At 41.1% G+C, this 15,092-nt stretch overlaps 2 pseudogenes; both read right to left on the bottom strand.

The window, feature by feature from the left end:
- Positions 1-5,901: 5,901 nt before the first annotated feature.
- On the bottom strand, positions 5,902-6,765 carry LOC148726886 (uncharacterized; annotated as a pseudogene).
- Positions 6,766-7,448: 683 nt separating this feature from the next.
- LOC148726885 (uncharacterized) lies at positions 7,449-8,554 on the bottom strand (annotated as a pseudogene).
- Between the last annotated feature and the right edge of the window lie 6,538 nt (positions 8,555-15,092).

The raw sequence follows: 15,092 nt of genomic DNA, 5'->3' as shown, positions 1-15,092 counted from the left end.
GGCGCCATTTTGTCTTTGTTCGCAAATAACACATTCAAAAGTCACAGAATTTCCCGTTCCTTCGTGGATTTCGATTTCGGTAGTTTCTGCTCGAAATGAAAGTGCATGTCAATTCTTAAGTTCTCTGACATGCTGCTCTAAATTCTTTTTACGTAGAAGGTGCGATTTACTAACACAATTGTAAGAGTGTCCGAAGGGCGCACTGTTTAAGCGAATTATGTGTGAATGCTCAACTTAGCGGTTTTGTCCGTCGCAGGAACGCATTTAAAAAATTATCACGCACGTCGAGTGAAATACAAATCCCACAGTGATAGCAACCGTGTGCAAGAGTACACACCAAATGCATGAAGTGAATGTCAAACGAGTTTAAATACGCGCCTTTTTATAAACTACTGCACGCATTTGTTATTCTTTTACACATCACCGCAGCGCCCGTGAGATGAAGTGAATCCTGCTTTCTGATTGGCTACCCGAGCAGGCAAGATGGGCCCATCTTACCCGCTCGGGATTGCCAGTATTGATCCCGCGCGGGAAAAAAATTAATTAGAATTACGTTGTTAATTCTTGGACAATTTCGGCGATGGAAACGCAAAATGCGGCAGAAGATAGTCAAAACAGAGACACAGAAACGATTCTCGTGGGTTTGTTGTGCTACAAACACAGTTAGCTTTCTTTCCCGGCTCTCTGGAACTCGTTACCAAACTCACTCAGAACCGCTCCTACGAAGAAGGCGTTTAAACTAACTGTGAATTGAATTAAATTTGATCGTGATTGTTGTTCTTTTTGTAATTTAGCTTAGAATTTTAATATATTATTTCTATACACAATTGTTTGGTCTATTTAATTTTTAGTTTTTATATCCTCGAAGATATTAGCATAGTTGTTTGCTCTCTGTAATTCGAAGTTAAATGAAGGTTTTCACTTTTTACTTCACATGTAAACAAGTCATTCTTAATTCTTAATAAAGCGAAATATTTTAGCAACGTAATAAATCTTTTATTAACCAAGCTTGCTCAGTCAAGATGGTTGGATATTGGCCTCGTTCTTTTTTTGCAATTTTTATGGACTGAGGCGAGGTCTCGGTCCATAAAATGCTAAAAACGAACTCGGCCAATATCCAGTCATCTTGACCTCACGCTTGGTTAATAACGTATATTTACACGCACTTGATGACCGTGTGAGAGGCTGCCATACAAGCGAGCGGCTCTGTAAATTCTTCCTCAGCTTCTTCTTTCAGATGAAATTTTACCGAGAGCATCTCATACTAATGGATGGTAATGTTAAAATTAAATCCTCTCATCTTTGCTGGTTTTGTTTGTAGTTAACGCTGCAGAATCAGACAAGAGAGATTTGATGACGGAACTTGACACAATGAAGCAGCTAAAAACCACATCCCCACGTCATTAAACTTCTGGGATGTGTTACACAATCTGGTAAGCTGACTCACTCATGATCCATTCATTCAGTTTGTGTTCGACAAACAGCTTTTGAAAGTACAGGCAACGGACCTCAGGAGGATTTAGGGGGAAGTTGCCACCTTATGGTCAGTTTTTGATGTGTAACACATCAAAATTGATTTCCCGGAAGACTCACCGTTACGACTCATCTTCCCATGAGATCAGTGATAAGCTAAATCGCGACTTGTTGGCCGTAGCTAATTGGTTGAATGCTCACAAGCTTACTCTGAACCTTGAAAAAACTAAATGTATGCTTTTAGGTAGTAATAGGAAATTGGAAAGCAAAATAGCTCTGTCACTATCAACCTTCGACCACAATGTAAATAAAGTCAACAAATTCAAATACCTTGGAATTTTTATATCATCTGATTTTACATGGACAAATCATGTCGAGTACATTGCTAGCAAAATTAATCAAAGGCTTGGTCTCCTTAAACACATTAAGCATTTATTACCTTTCAATGCGCGCCTTCTTTTTTATAATAGTCTTGTCATGCCTTTATTTGATTATGTAGACCTTGTTTGGGGAGACAAGAATAATGTAACCTTAATGACCAGTTTGCAAGTCTTGCAGAATAAGGCTGCTAAAAATAATTTTAAACAGACCTCTTTATTCATCTGCTACGCATGCGCTTGCTACTCTTAAGTGGGTTCCATTAGAAAAAACGCGTTTTCAGAGAAGATGTATTTCGATGTATAAGTGTTTAAATGGACTTGTTGGGCATGATATGAACTTTATAAGACAGCATGAACAACATGCTTTTAATACCAGAACTAAGCTAAATCTCAGACTTCCAAGTGTCAAGAGGAACTGGGGTAGACAACGGACAGCATTTCATGCCAATTACAATTTACAATTTATCACTTATAGAGCGCTATTTACAATGACAGATCAACAGCGCTTTACAATCAATCCTAACCCGCCCATCCCACCCCAGGGGAGGACATCCATCACACAGTAATCTCGTGGGTGGGAAATTAACGTCTCCTACCCCTAACCCTGTAGGAGACGGGACCTCCATTTATTCGTCCCTATCCGAGAAGACTAGAATATCTAACGATTTCTTGATATTATAGAAAGGATGCATATTCTTCTCAATTATTTTAAGACCTTGAGTGTTGGTCCGGCCGGGGCTCGAACCCTCGACCTCCTGCACAACAGTCCAGCGCTCTATCTATTGAGCTAACCGGGAGGCCATAAAGGATTTTAACTCTCTTAGCCAAGCAATCAGGCAATCCGTCAATCTTAACATATTTAAACGTAGTCTTTTAAACTTGTCACTTATGGAGTTTCCTACCATGTTATTTTTAAATCTGTGATCCATATGAATTTTAACTTAATAAGTTGTTTTTGTTTTTATATATTTTATATATTTTTAGTTTTAATGTGCGAAAGTATTTTTTTGTTTTGCTTTTTGTTGGAGATCCTTTTTGAAAAGCATAATTTATATGAATAAGTCATCCCAAGAAGGATTATTATTAAGACTTGACGGTGGATTTCGTTGTGCATTCATTTGTGGTGAATATTATCGAAAGCAGTACACGCACACTTAAGTTGTTGTTCTTTACTTAGCTGTCGAGAGAAGCAACTGAGCTCTAGAAGACTTCAATTTAATTCAATCGTACCGATTTCTGAATCGTCATGTGAAATATGTAAAATAACTATGTTAAGCACATCGAATAGTGCGTTGCTCACACCAATGAAATCACCGAATTAGGGTAAGCATGTTGTACCAATCAGATCGCTGCATCAGGCTATGTGTCTCGCATCACGTGTCCTTTCCTTTTCAACAACTTGAACAACTTGCATTTGATCACGTATTCCTCACGCATTTGGCAACAGGCAAAAAAATAGCGTTGTTATACCCACCGAAAATGACCTTTAATATATGATAATTTCCTCTTCGTTCAATATATTTTCACTTGATCGAGGAAGGGAGACCGCAAAATATATTTGTTAAGAGGCTACTGGAGATAAAATAGATTCTTAGTTGGGCACAATAGCTTATCTAAGATATGTACTTCTGCTGTAATTAGAACCTTTATCATTTCTGATGTATTTTCACAGAGCCGCTACTGGTGTTAATAGAATATGTTCCTTTTGGAGACCTGCTGGGTTACTTGAGAAAGAGCCGTGGATTAAATGATACTTACTACAAAGACCCGGATATAAAACCACAAGCAAACTTGAGGCCACAGCAGCTGATGAAGTTCGCTTGGCAAATCGCTGATGTAATGAGTTGCTTCTCGTCGAGATCTGTAAGTTTAAGAATTTTTGGAACTTTTTGTTAGATGAAATCAGATAACAGTTTTGCTTATTTAAACATTTACATAACATGTAACTGATGAATTTCTTACCTGACGAGTAGTTAAGTGTTTATTCTTCAGAGAGATGCCTCTGGGTCCTTATATCTCCTGAGGGGCCAATGAAAAATGTCATTTATATTTCTAAGTTGGGGCAAATGATCAGAATTGGTTCCTTTGTTTGTTTGTTACAGTAGGAATTTCGGAATTCATTGATTTTTTGTAGCTACTTATACGAGAGGTGAAGCTACACACTTGGTCGAAATGAGTGAGTGAGTGATAACACAACAAATATATGAAATTCAAATATCTGAACTGCAGTTATAGAAACGTATTTGTGCACAATCCTCGCAGTAAAGAGCACTATTTAAGCAATAGTGAAAATCAGACCTAAAAAATTCAGGCCTTTACGAGATTCAAACCACTGACCTCTGCGATACTAATGTAGCGCTCTACAAATTGAACTAACAAGCCAACTGGGAGCAGGTCATCAAGTTAGTCCCACATAAGCCCGTAAGATGATAAATCAAACACAACGAATATATGAAATTTATATAAAATAATATAAAAATAATAGCTGCTAATGTGGGATAAATTGGCCACAATAGTGACGCTTTTATTTCACCCCACATCAAGAACATTGATATAATAAACATCACGCAATCTCTTAAGCAAAGGCGGGATTAAATATCGGCCACCGCCACAAGAATGTGGCAACCCCCCCAAGACGACCGCAGAGCTTGGAGATCAACGGTAACAAACCTAATAGAACAAACCTAATAGAAATCGTAACGATGCGAGCCCTTGACTGACCAACGTTACGTTCCACTTGAAAACGATAAAGTTGTGTAAATGGGATAAGCGGAAGCGGGCACAGCCCGAGTAACATACTAAGGATGAAAGCAGTCTGGAAAGCGTATCATTATCCAGATTGAGGAAAAAGTACAGACAACGTAACCGAATAAAATGTCTGTAGTCGTTAAGCAGTCGAGAATGAACCGACAGCCCGATGCCTGACTCGATTCATCCAGGACGCAATCTAGTATTAAATGTCAGCTTGTCGAGCATGAAAGGACAAATTATTCTGAAAAGAAGAGGCGAACGAAAACTAGCATACTAGGAATCGACAGCAGTGCAATTGATAAACTACGCTAAGGCGGATGCACCGCAGGCAAGAACAGGAAGAGCGTAGCAGCCCATGTCTGAACTACATAATGATTCATTCATCACCAAATACGAAATTAGTTGGCATGTAAAGTGCCCGACCTGATGTAGACCTTGAACGCGTCGGACCACCAGCGACCAAGAGCCCGGATTTGAGCGTCGGAGAGACCATTCTCAGCGGCAAGACAAGCGGCCCCCTATGCGAAAACTATGACTTTTATATCAAGAAGGGTCGATTCCACAAAAGGTTAAACAACGACGTAACTCAGAATTGAAATGGATGATAGTAACAGGGCTCCCATCAGGAGAGCAAAAAAGTGGCCCGGGCTGATTGCCTCGTAACCGACAATACTCGAGGAGCGATTTGAGCGGACAGAATGGAAGGGAATCTTCGCGTGCAATAATGATATCGTAAGGCCGGTTGTCTGTGCTCTGTCTAAAGCGAGTGAGCGTGATCTTGACCCTGCAGATGTCAGCTGAACTCGCAAGAAAGCTGATGTTGCAGTATTGGACAACGCTACTAGAACAATAACGGCTTTTGGTCGCTAGCTCTGCGACGCGGAAAAACCCGTAAAAGGCTAATAAAAACATGGTGGAAAACGTAGTGCGCTGAGAGGCCGAAGAGTTGGTATGGTGCAAGGAGCGAACCAGTTGATGGAGATCAGATCGTGTAATGGGCAGCCGAATATCTTTCGACTTCGAGCGACTAATAACCCTCAAAAGTTTTTGAATGACGAATGTTTTAGTAGGATCGTGTACACCGGCTACTTTGTGTACATAACTAATAGCGGAGAGATAAGACGTTATGGTTGCGGGTAGCAAGTTTCGTGCGTTTTGATAGGAAATGAAGCGCAAATCAAGGCGAGTTAGGGGGAAGCTGATTTGAAATAGTGGCTGTAAAAATCGTTAAAGACTGCTCACGCCCTCTGATACATTTTCCGGGTAGCGGACGATAGTGACGACTCAAGCAGAGCCATCAAATTAGTGACCAACTCTCAGGCAGAAGGCTCTCGGGAACTTTCGTGGGAAATTCTTCCACTCCCGGACACAGTTCCTTGAACTTGTCGACCTGAAACCGGGAAATGTGATCGGCGGGAGTACTGTGAACACCTTGAATATGTCTAGCTCAAAACATTATGTTGTGTCGCAAAGAGGTTAACACTGGGTCACGGACCAATATCATCACCAAATTGTTTTTACAAGTGTGATGATTAATGATGTCAACCAAAGCAGCGTTATCGGTGTTAAAGATGACACATCTGTTGGCCATCAAAGGCCCCTAGATGCGCAGAGCGATAACAATTGGGAATAATTCCAAAAATGTGATATTAAAATGCCGCCATGTTTCCGGCCACGCGCCAAAAAACCAATGCTTACCAAAGATAGCGCCATAGCCCTTCGTGCCGGCGGCGTCGGTAAATAACTCTAAAGGATTCGAGACCTCCCATAACTCAGTATAGAAAAAGTTCCTACCATTAAAGTGGTGTAAGAAAGAAAGCCAAACCTGAATGTCAAATTTCGTTTCCTTAGTCAAGCGAAGACGGTGATAAGGGCGCTGGATTCCCCTGGTAAGATCGATCATTCGGCGAAGGAAGGCGCGGCCGGGGACGACAACCGAACCTGTAAAATTCAAAAGCCCTAGTAAGGTCTGAAGTTCTCGAAGCGTTACTTTACGCCTCATATAAAAGTGGTGCAATAGCAGCTGACATTTTTGAAGCTTATCAGCCGGTAACCTAGCTTCCTGTCGCACCGAATCTGGAGTGATACCAGCGAACTGTACTGTGTTAAATGGTCCGATTGTTTTCTCCTGTGCTATTGGAACCCCGAGATAACTACACATGCGAAGAAAATTGTCAAGATCGGATTGACATTTGTCCCTTGTAGGGGCAATAAATAGAAATCATCCAAAATGTGAACAACACCGGAAGCATTAAACAAATGTTGTGATAGCCACTCAAGAGCTGAACTGAAAGCTTCGAAAATCGCACAGCTGGAACTACATCCCATTGGCAAAGCGCGATCATAGTAATACTGATTAGCCCATTTCATGCCCAATAGAGGATGATTTTTGGGATGAACCGGGATTATGCGAAATGCAGATTTAATATCGGTCTTAGCCATAAAACAGCCAGCTCCTAACTGTTTAATGACAGATATAGCATCGCTACTAGACCCAGAGCGAACTGAAGAGAATTCTTCGGGAATGTGATCGTTACCAGATGAACCCTTAGGATACGACAAATGATGAATTAAACGAAATTCAGAGGGATCCTTTTTGGGAACGATGCCCAAGGGAGAACAGCGAAAATTCGAAAAAGGAGGTGAAGGAAACGAGCCGGCTATTCTGCCTGCTGCGAGCTCCTTGTCTCATTTGGCGGTAACAATGTGGGGTTGTTCTCGCGCGCTCTTCAAATTGGGGAATTCGAAAGGCCGCCTTTCCCCCAAAAACTTAATTCGAAAACCAAAAGAAAAGCCATCTACCAAAAATTGCTTCATAGCCGGAGCATAACCGTGCAAAGAAATTCAAGCCTGTTCACCCTTATGGGGGTGACCGGACTGCTGAGTGGGGGGATGGCTTGTTTGGCTCCGGGATGGGCAGGGGGGGGGGGCGCGTTGCGAACTAGATGATGAACATTGACTTGAGGGATGGGGTGAGCCACATTTGAAACAAACGTGGTCGAAGCGGCACCCACCACAAAATCTCCCGGCGTGAAATGCCCAACACGTTCCCTTCGGAAACGACTGGCGGTTCCGAGAGCGCGTGGACACCTTATCAGAAGAGACTTGGGGTCGAGCACGAAAATTTGTCACTGCCCTTAGCCATAGTTCCCAATGAATAGTATCCAAGGGGTATTGGTCGGGAGCTGACTGTCTTACGTAACGAAACTGTTCGTCATAAAACGACCAGTCGCCAGGTTTAGACGCAATGTCCCTCACGACCTCACAGTATTTCATCAGCTTAGGAGCCTCCAGAGGATATTTCTCCACATAAATGGCGACAAAAGTATTAAAAGCTGATAACCACTGATTGAGGTTGTGAATCCTCTTAGGTGGCTGGGTAGGTTCTAGTGTCAACTGGGGCTGATTTGACGATGCACTTGGGGGGGGGGGGGTTAAGGACAGGGAATAACGAGGGAATAACGATCGATATTAGGGGACAACGAAAGTAACCCGCCAAAATCAACATATTCATTACCCCAAATTTTTGCTTTGATTTTTGGGTTGACTCTAGAGCCGAGAGCTATGGCTCTGCTTGAGAATGGCTGCCGAGGAGAACTCTGAGGCTGTGTACCTTGAGTGATAGCTGAGATTTTCCCTGGAATGGCCCCGCTGGAGGAACGCTCCCCATCATTTTCAACGGGAAGAATTGAAGGTGCTCTGGGGTCTTGAACCAGGCTGTGGGTCCCTCCGGTTCCCAACGCGTGTTGTATCGCCTGTAAAATGGTCGTCGTGAGCCACGTCTGAAGAAACCTCAGAAAGGTCAGAACCTCGCGTGCGTTTCTTCTTTGCGTGTTGGACTGATCGGAATGTGCACGCCTCTTCCTTTGCGTGTTGGACTGATCGGAATGTGCACGCTTCTTCCTTTGCTCGTTGGACTGATCGGAATGTGCGCGCTGCCTGGGTGGCATGGCTTATCAATAAAATTTCTTTGATTAGAAACTAGATTACGGTAAAATAAAGATTAACATTGAATCGCAATGGGGCAGCACTGGAAATAATGCACTCCGTAGTGACGGAAAAGAACTTAAAAATCACTTTGAAATAGCGCCAGACGTACTATCATGCCTAAGGTAAAGGCGGAATACCGAGTGCAAAGGACACACCCAGAAACTGAGCGGTCGGAAAGGATTGTACACTCTTACGGTAACAGCCATTACCTAACTTTGAGCCGGAGCCAGGAAGAGAATTATACGTGTGCAGCCAGAAGGTGTACATACGTTTCATACTAGTAACGACAGTATAATAAGTCGCGTAATCAAACAGCTTTGTTGCTGAGTCATACGTTGCCGCGCGCAATAAGGACAATGGCTTACGGTAAAGATATAAGGCTGACACAAACAATAGGTGAATGTAATAGTAAAGCATCAAAAGCTTGGCATATGGCACAAATTTGAGCTGGAAAAACATGTAAAAAAGAATGCAATCTTAACAAACTCCTACCGAAGATGGAGAAATTGGCGAAAGGCGCATTGATCGCAGAACTGCCCCTCTGAGACTATGATACAGCTTATGCTGACCCCTGGAGTTCAAATGAACGCCATCGGGTGTATAAAAATTGTCTTTTGCCTTCCAAAATCCTCTATGGCCCCAGAATATGGCATATGGTATAGGGTCTAACACGAACCTAAGGTATCGCGTTAACATGCCGACCTTTGTGTTAAAAGCCTCAGCTGAGTTTCGGCGAACAGTCTGGTACACGCACACCAACTTCACCCCGTATGACTCGTGTAAGAAATGGACAAATTAGTCGAGAGCTGAACCTACGTTCAAAGGCGAAAGAGTAACGAGGTCATTACTGCCTAGTTGGAGAATAACGATACTAGGGCGAAAGGAATGGAGGAAGTGTTTGTCGAATTTTAACGTCTTCTCGACTGTTCTACCCCCAACGCCATGCCAAAGTATTAGCACAAGCGACGAGATCTGAAAGTTTGATTTTGATCTCAAAGATCAAAATCGTCGGGATGATTCGTAATGAACTGCTTTAAACGTTTAATAAAGGAATGCCCAAGAATCAGCACAGGTGGGGTGGAGTTAGACATGCCCCAACTATTGGCCGAAAAACCTGCGCAGCTGAGGTCAAACGGTAAAAAAGAACCAAAAATAGAAAAGAAAAACCAAGGAAAGGAGAAAGTTAGACTTGCCTGAAAAAAATTTTTCCACAGTACCGAAAATCTTTGTTTAGATGTTAACACAATGGAAATGAAGGCGAGGAGGACCAAGAGAGAAACTGGCCTTGCCTATAACCTTGGTGCTATTTGATCTGACCTCATTTGATTGGCTTAAATTGAAATTTAAGAAATATTCCTTGATCGTGAATTTGACATAGAATTTGTTCCAAAAAACGAGTCTGAGAATAATCAAAAGTATAAGAAGCAGGAATTTCCAGGATTACCTGTACGAGATTAACCTTCACTAGAGAAATTTACTCTCTACCTTAACTAGCAGATTGATAATTAAAAACATAGCTTACCTACAACAAGTTCTAATCGCCGCAGAAACTGAACATCTGCTTCCATGCGAAATTTGCAACCACAATAAGGTGAAAGAAATTGTACTTAGATGAGACCGCTAAAAGGAATAAGAAATAATGAACCAGCTAAATGTGATTTTTGCATCAAATGGATTCAAGTAATATATTTCCATTCCTTTTTCTTAACACTTAAGTAAGTCTAAAAACATACTTAACCGACAAATCCAGACGAAAACTACAATCCACTGAAGACTTCATTAACCGCAGCATGAAACATATTTAAGTTGGCGTAATGTTATCGTAAAGCTGCCGTAAAGGTCTACTTTACAAAGCTTTACGCCACATTTACATTTCGTAAAGGCACGCGTACGCTTTACGCGGCCTCTACGCACTGACGTAAAGCCGGAGTAATGAGACTTCTTTAACAGACCTTTACGCACAGCGTAAAGTTGGTGTAAAATAGAGATTTACGCTGTCTTTAGTTTGCCGTAAGGTTAGCGTAAAGCTGCCGTACTTTACACAGCTTTACGCCCTATTTACATTTCGTAAAGGCATGCTTTACGCGGCCTTTACGTACTGACGTAAAGCTAGAGCAATGAGACTTCTTTAAGAGACCTTTACGCACAACGTAAAGATGGAGTATTGTAGAGATTTACGCCGGCTTTACGTACACCACGTAAATACAGAGTGTAGGCATCTTTAAGGTAAATTTACGCTTGACGTAAAGTTAGCTTTAATTTTTTGTATGAATCAGCTGTATCGACTGCTCAGATTGGGAATATCAGCTTTGTTTTATATAATTTAAGGGAAACATAAGAGCAAAGCTGATCAATCGGTTTTCCACTATAAAAGTTGAAAGTTATGTGTACGGAATCGAGACAGTCAATGAATCAACCAATCAATCAATCAACCATATTTTTTGTGACTTGGTCTTGAAAACCAAACATAGTTTAATTAGATTGATGCTAATGGCTAAATTTTCAGCTTATACCCTATACCCTTAAAACTTCGAGATACATTCACACGAAATGCCAGTTAGTCCAAATTAGATACACTGTATGGACAGATACATGTAGTCAAAAAGAAATTCAACACATGAAAGTAGATTGACACTTGTTTTATTTGCAATTACACTTAAAATTCTTGCCTATCTTTTTACAATTATAATGCTATTGAAATAACAAAGTACCACGCTATAGCTCTAAAACTCTCATTAGAAAGTGTTGCAAACAACAATTTAATTGAAATAAAGGAAAGGTCGACCAAAAATTATGGGGCTTCAAAAAATTATAGACATTTACAAATTATTGTTCAAAGTTACATTAAACCTTGATTTATTTACACTGATGCCAAATACCTTCTTTTTCTACAGTAATCAAGTCATGACTTCTCTTTTTGAGAAAAACTTTAAGAAGTTGACCGATCAACAGAACCAAGTGAATGAAAAACAGCAATCTTGAGCCAAATTCACTTTAAGAAAATATGAACACTGCAAGGAATTTCTTACTTGGGCTTGAAAGCCTGATCTACTAGACATAGGCTAGTAGATCAGGCTATACCTTTGGGTGGTCTTTGCTTATTTGAAAGAATGATAGAGCAAGCTCCACATTAAGTTTCTACAGAATATACTGACAACACACCAACTGGATGAGTTCTTAGCATCTTAAATCAAGTTTGTGCACAAACTGCCCTAACCCTTTTTTGTGACATCACACAAAAGGCTGTTGTAGTCTTGTTGGTAATTGATTTAAACAAACCACCAGGAGCAATATCTAGCTTCATTTGCACTTCACAGTGCAGCTCATCATAAAACTTTGCAGTGATAAGTACAGACTATTTTAAAGCAGCTTACAAGTGAGTATCGAAATTAAATCTGGAATTACTTTGATTTTGCTTTACTACGTACACTCAGTGACTGGTTTAAAAAACTCACACCACCTATTCAACCAATCAGATGAAAAACCTAAACCAATCAAAACTTGGTCATGTGAGTTTTAATTTCCCATACTTGACATCAGTTATGTGCATTTGCTTCCAACCTCCTTTTTTGGCCTCAGTGTATGAAGACTGTCTGAGGGTTATTCAACAAGACTTTAGTTTCAGCAAGAAATAACATTGATCTAAATAAGTAACTATAATTAACTACAAGGAAGGTCATTCAATGCTGTGCTCTAAGAAAAATTGAAGGGAGCCCAGTTCTCTGAAACTGTAAAATCCAGGGTTCCAGCCATATGCTTTTCATGAAAAAATTAAGATAACTGAGTTGCTCAAGAGCAAAAGTAAGGCGCCAGGGGCCACTGGGTGCTGTTAGTCCACAGCCCTGTCGTTGATGTTCAACACACATGTAGCTTACTGTAATATGTTGTCAGTATACAGTTGCTTCAAATATGCTTGATATTTCTGTTTAGGACAAGTACACCATTATTCACTTACATTGTGACCCCTTTGATTCCTCCTAGAATTTATTACACTTTCATCCTGCTTATTTGCCACTTGGGGCAGTCCCTCATTCCTCACATGGGTTAACAACTGCTTTGATTTTGCCTTGAGGGTTCCAAAGTAAGTCTTTATGGCACCTGTGAAAAAAGCAATTCAAACTATCACAAATCTTGACCATTGTCTAGAATAAAATTAAAAAACCACTGAAAAATAATGTTAATGAAAAGGTCTGAATGTTGCACTCATTTTCCTTGCTTGATATTGGATAAATTGACTCAACAAAGGGATCTTCAAAAGTGGCCAAAGTACATACAAATTAATGCAATCACCTTAATTTTCATTTTCTTAGTCGATCATTTCAAGAATAGATAAACTTAACAGAATAGCTGGGTTAAGTTAAAGGTTAGAGAGGCACGATGGAAGTAAAGTGTCTTGCTCCAGAACACACAATACAACACACTGGTCCAGGCCAATGCTCAAACCCAAACCACCTGATCCACCGTCCAATGTGCTAGCTATTAGGCCAACAAATACTATAGTCATAAATATAGAAAAGTAATCTATACTTATGCTCTAATATGACAGGATCAGCCTCTTTGAAAGCTGACGTTGCTCTGACACCTCTCTCAACAGCTTGGGTAACCTCAAGGTTGGTGTCGTTAAAATTAAAAAGCAAAATGAAAAGCTTTTCAGTACTTTGGTTGATGTAAACTGTAACTCAAATTAATAGATACCCTCAAGACATATATTGTTAAGCAGAAGTTTGGGAGAACAAAAAAGTTGCTTAACACTGGCCAATAGCTCATGTTCCCACAGCATTTCTAATTCTCCTAACTTAGTCTATGATAGTTCGACTATCATGCACTATTTGACTGGGGCTTTATGAAAACACAAAATCATAGACATCCCTGATCCTCTGAGATGGTTGGGGATAAATAGAGAAAATTGGGAGCGTTTCTATTTACCTGATGTCTGCCAGATTTCTGCGATCATTCCCAACATATGAAAACATAAATTGGCAAAATCTGGGACGGTCGCGAAACAGCGAAATCCCCGAGCTTCTGGGACTTTCCCAACATAAATGTATGAAAACCAGGCTTAAAGGAGCTACATCACAGACACCGCATCTTAAAAATTTGGACAAGTTTTACAAGCCTGCAATTCTCAATCTTGCCTAATCTTAACCATCCTTGTTCCTTTTTGGTTTATTGTTACCTCTTTGGTGTTTTCCTAACTTAGAAAACTACACCAGCAAAATGGCTTAAAATATCTTGACATAACTCCTTTAAAACTACATACTACAATAACTCAACAATAAATTTCATCCTTTGAAAACAAAATGGCCGTCTATTGTTATGACGGATATGTGCATGAAATCAGCACCAAAGTGTTACCAACAAGCTGTTATCAACACCGTGACGTTTCAAAGTTCAAATAACCAAAATACTCACCACCGTATCTCGTGGAAGCTTTTTTCACTTTTCCTTTTTTCTGCCACTGCGGATGCTGACTGTTGGCCTTGTAAGTTGTCAATTTTTTCTTTAAGAACAGTAAGTTTTCGCCGAAGTGCGTCAAACTACCGTTCGTGGTCGCAACAACTCGCTCTAGCGCTTACACGAGACAGTGGCGTGGTGGCTGGAGTTGATCGGCTCCTCGATGAGGAGGAAGACGTTCTGCAGGGCACAATTGAAGGCAAGCGAGTGGAGGCGACTGGCGAAGCCTCTTCAGAATCACTAGTACTGTCAAGCTGCAAATCACGACGGATATGATTTTCAGATCGAGATCTCTCGATGGAAATCCGCGGACGGTCTTGCCCTCGAGGAACGACTGCAGTTGTCCCTGGAGTTGTTCAAATATTCAACGAGCAAAACGAGTGAATTTCTGACCTGTCTTACTGACCCTCGTTTAATACATGTAAAAGCTTACCGTTCGACGGTGAAAGTGCTTAGAGGTTAGCGTGACTCGGGAAGCTCGTCAAAATCATCATCATCATCATCATCATCATCATCATCATCATCATGTTTATTTGTTCAAGCAGGTTGAATTTATTGGCAACTGTATAAGCTGATGTGGACCTGCTGTTTTCCCACCCAACCCACCCCAGGGGAGGACATCCAGCACACAGTAATCTCGTGCGTGGGAAATTAACGTCTCTTACCCCTCACCCTTTAAGAGACGGGACCTCCGGCTTTACGTCCTATCCGAGAAGACGAAACAATGTGAGTGAAGTGTCTTGCTTAAGGACCCAACGTTAAGCCCCAGCCATGACTTGAACCCGGGCCGTTTAACCCAGAGTCCAGCTCACTGACCACTGGACTACTCACGCCTCATTCCCTGCATTCCTCGATCTGTTTCTGTGAGACATATTACAAAACAGAGGAGGAACTTTTGGTTAAAGCCTTGCTTCAACGAAGACGTGACACTTGGACGAAAGACGCTTTAAATTTGAAGTGACGCTCGAAATCCAGCCGATTATGCTAATGTCAAGAATTACACTAAGCTTACGACGGATTGGAGGAAAAGCGTCGCGTGACGGC

The sequence above is a fragment of the Stylophora pistillata genome, chromosome 7 (genome assembly GCF_964205215.1).
Source record: "Stylophora pistillata chromosome 7, jaStyPist1.2, whole genome shotgun sequence".
Classification (NCBI taxonomy): Eukaryota; Metazoa; Cnidaria; class Anthozoa; order Scleractinia; family Pocilloporidae; genus Stylophora; species Stylophora pistillata.
Note: the sequence above shows the minus strand (reverse complement) of the source record. Positions and strands in the feature narration are given on the sequence as shown.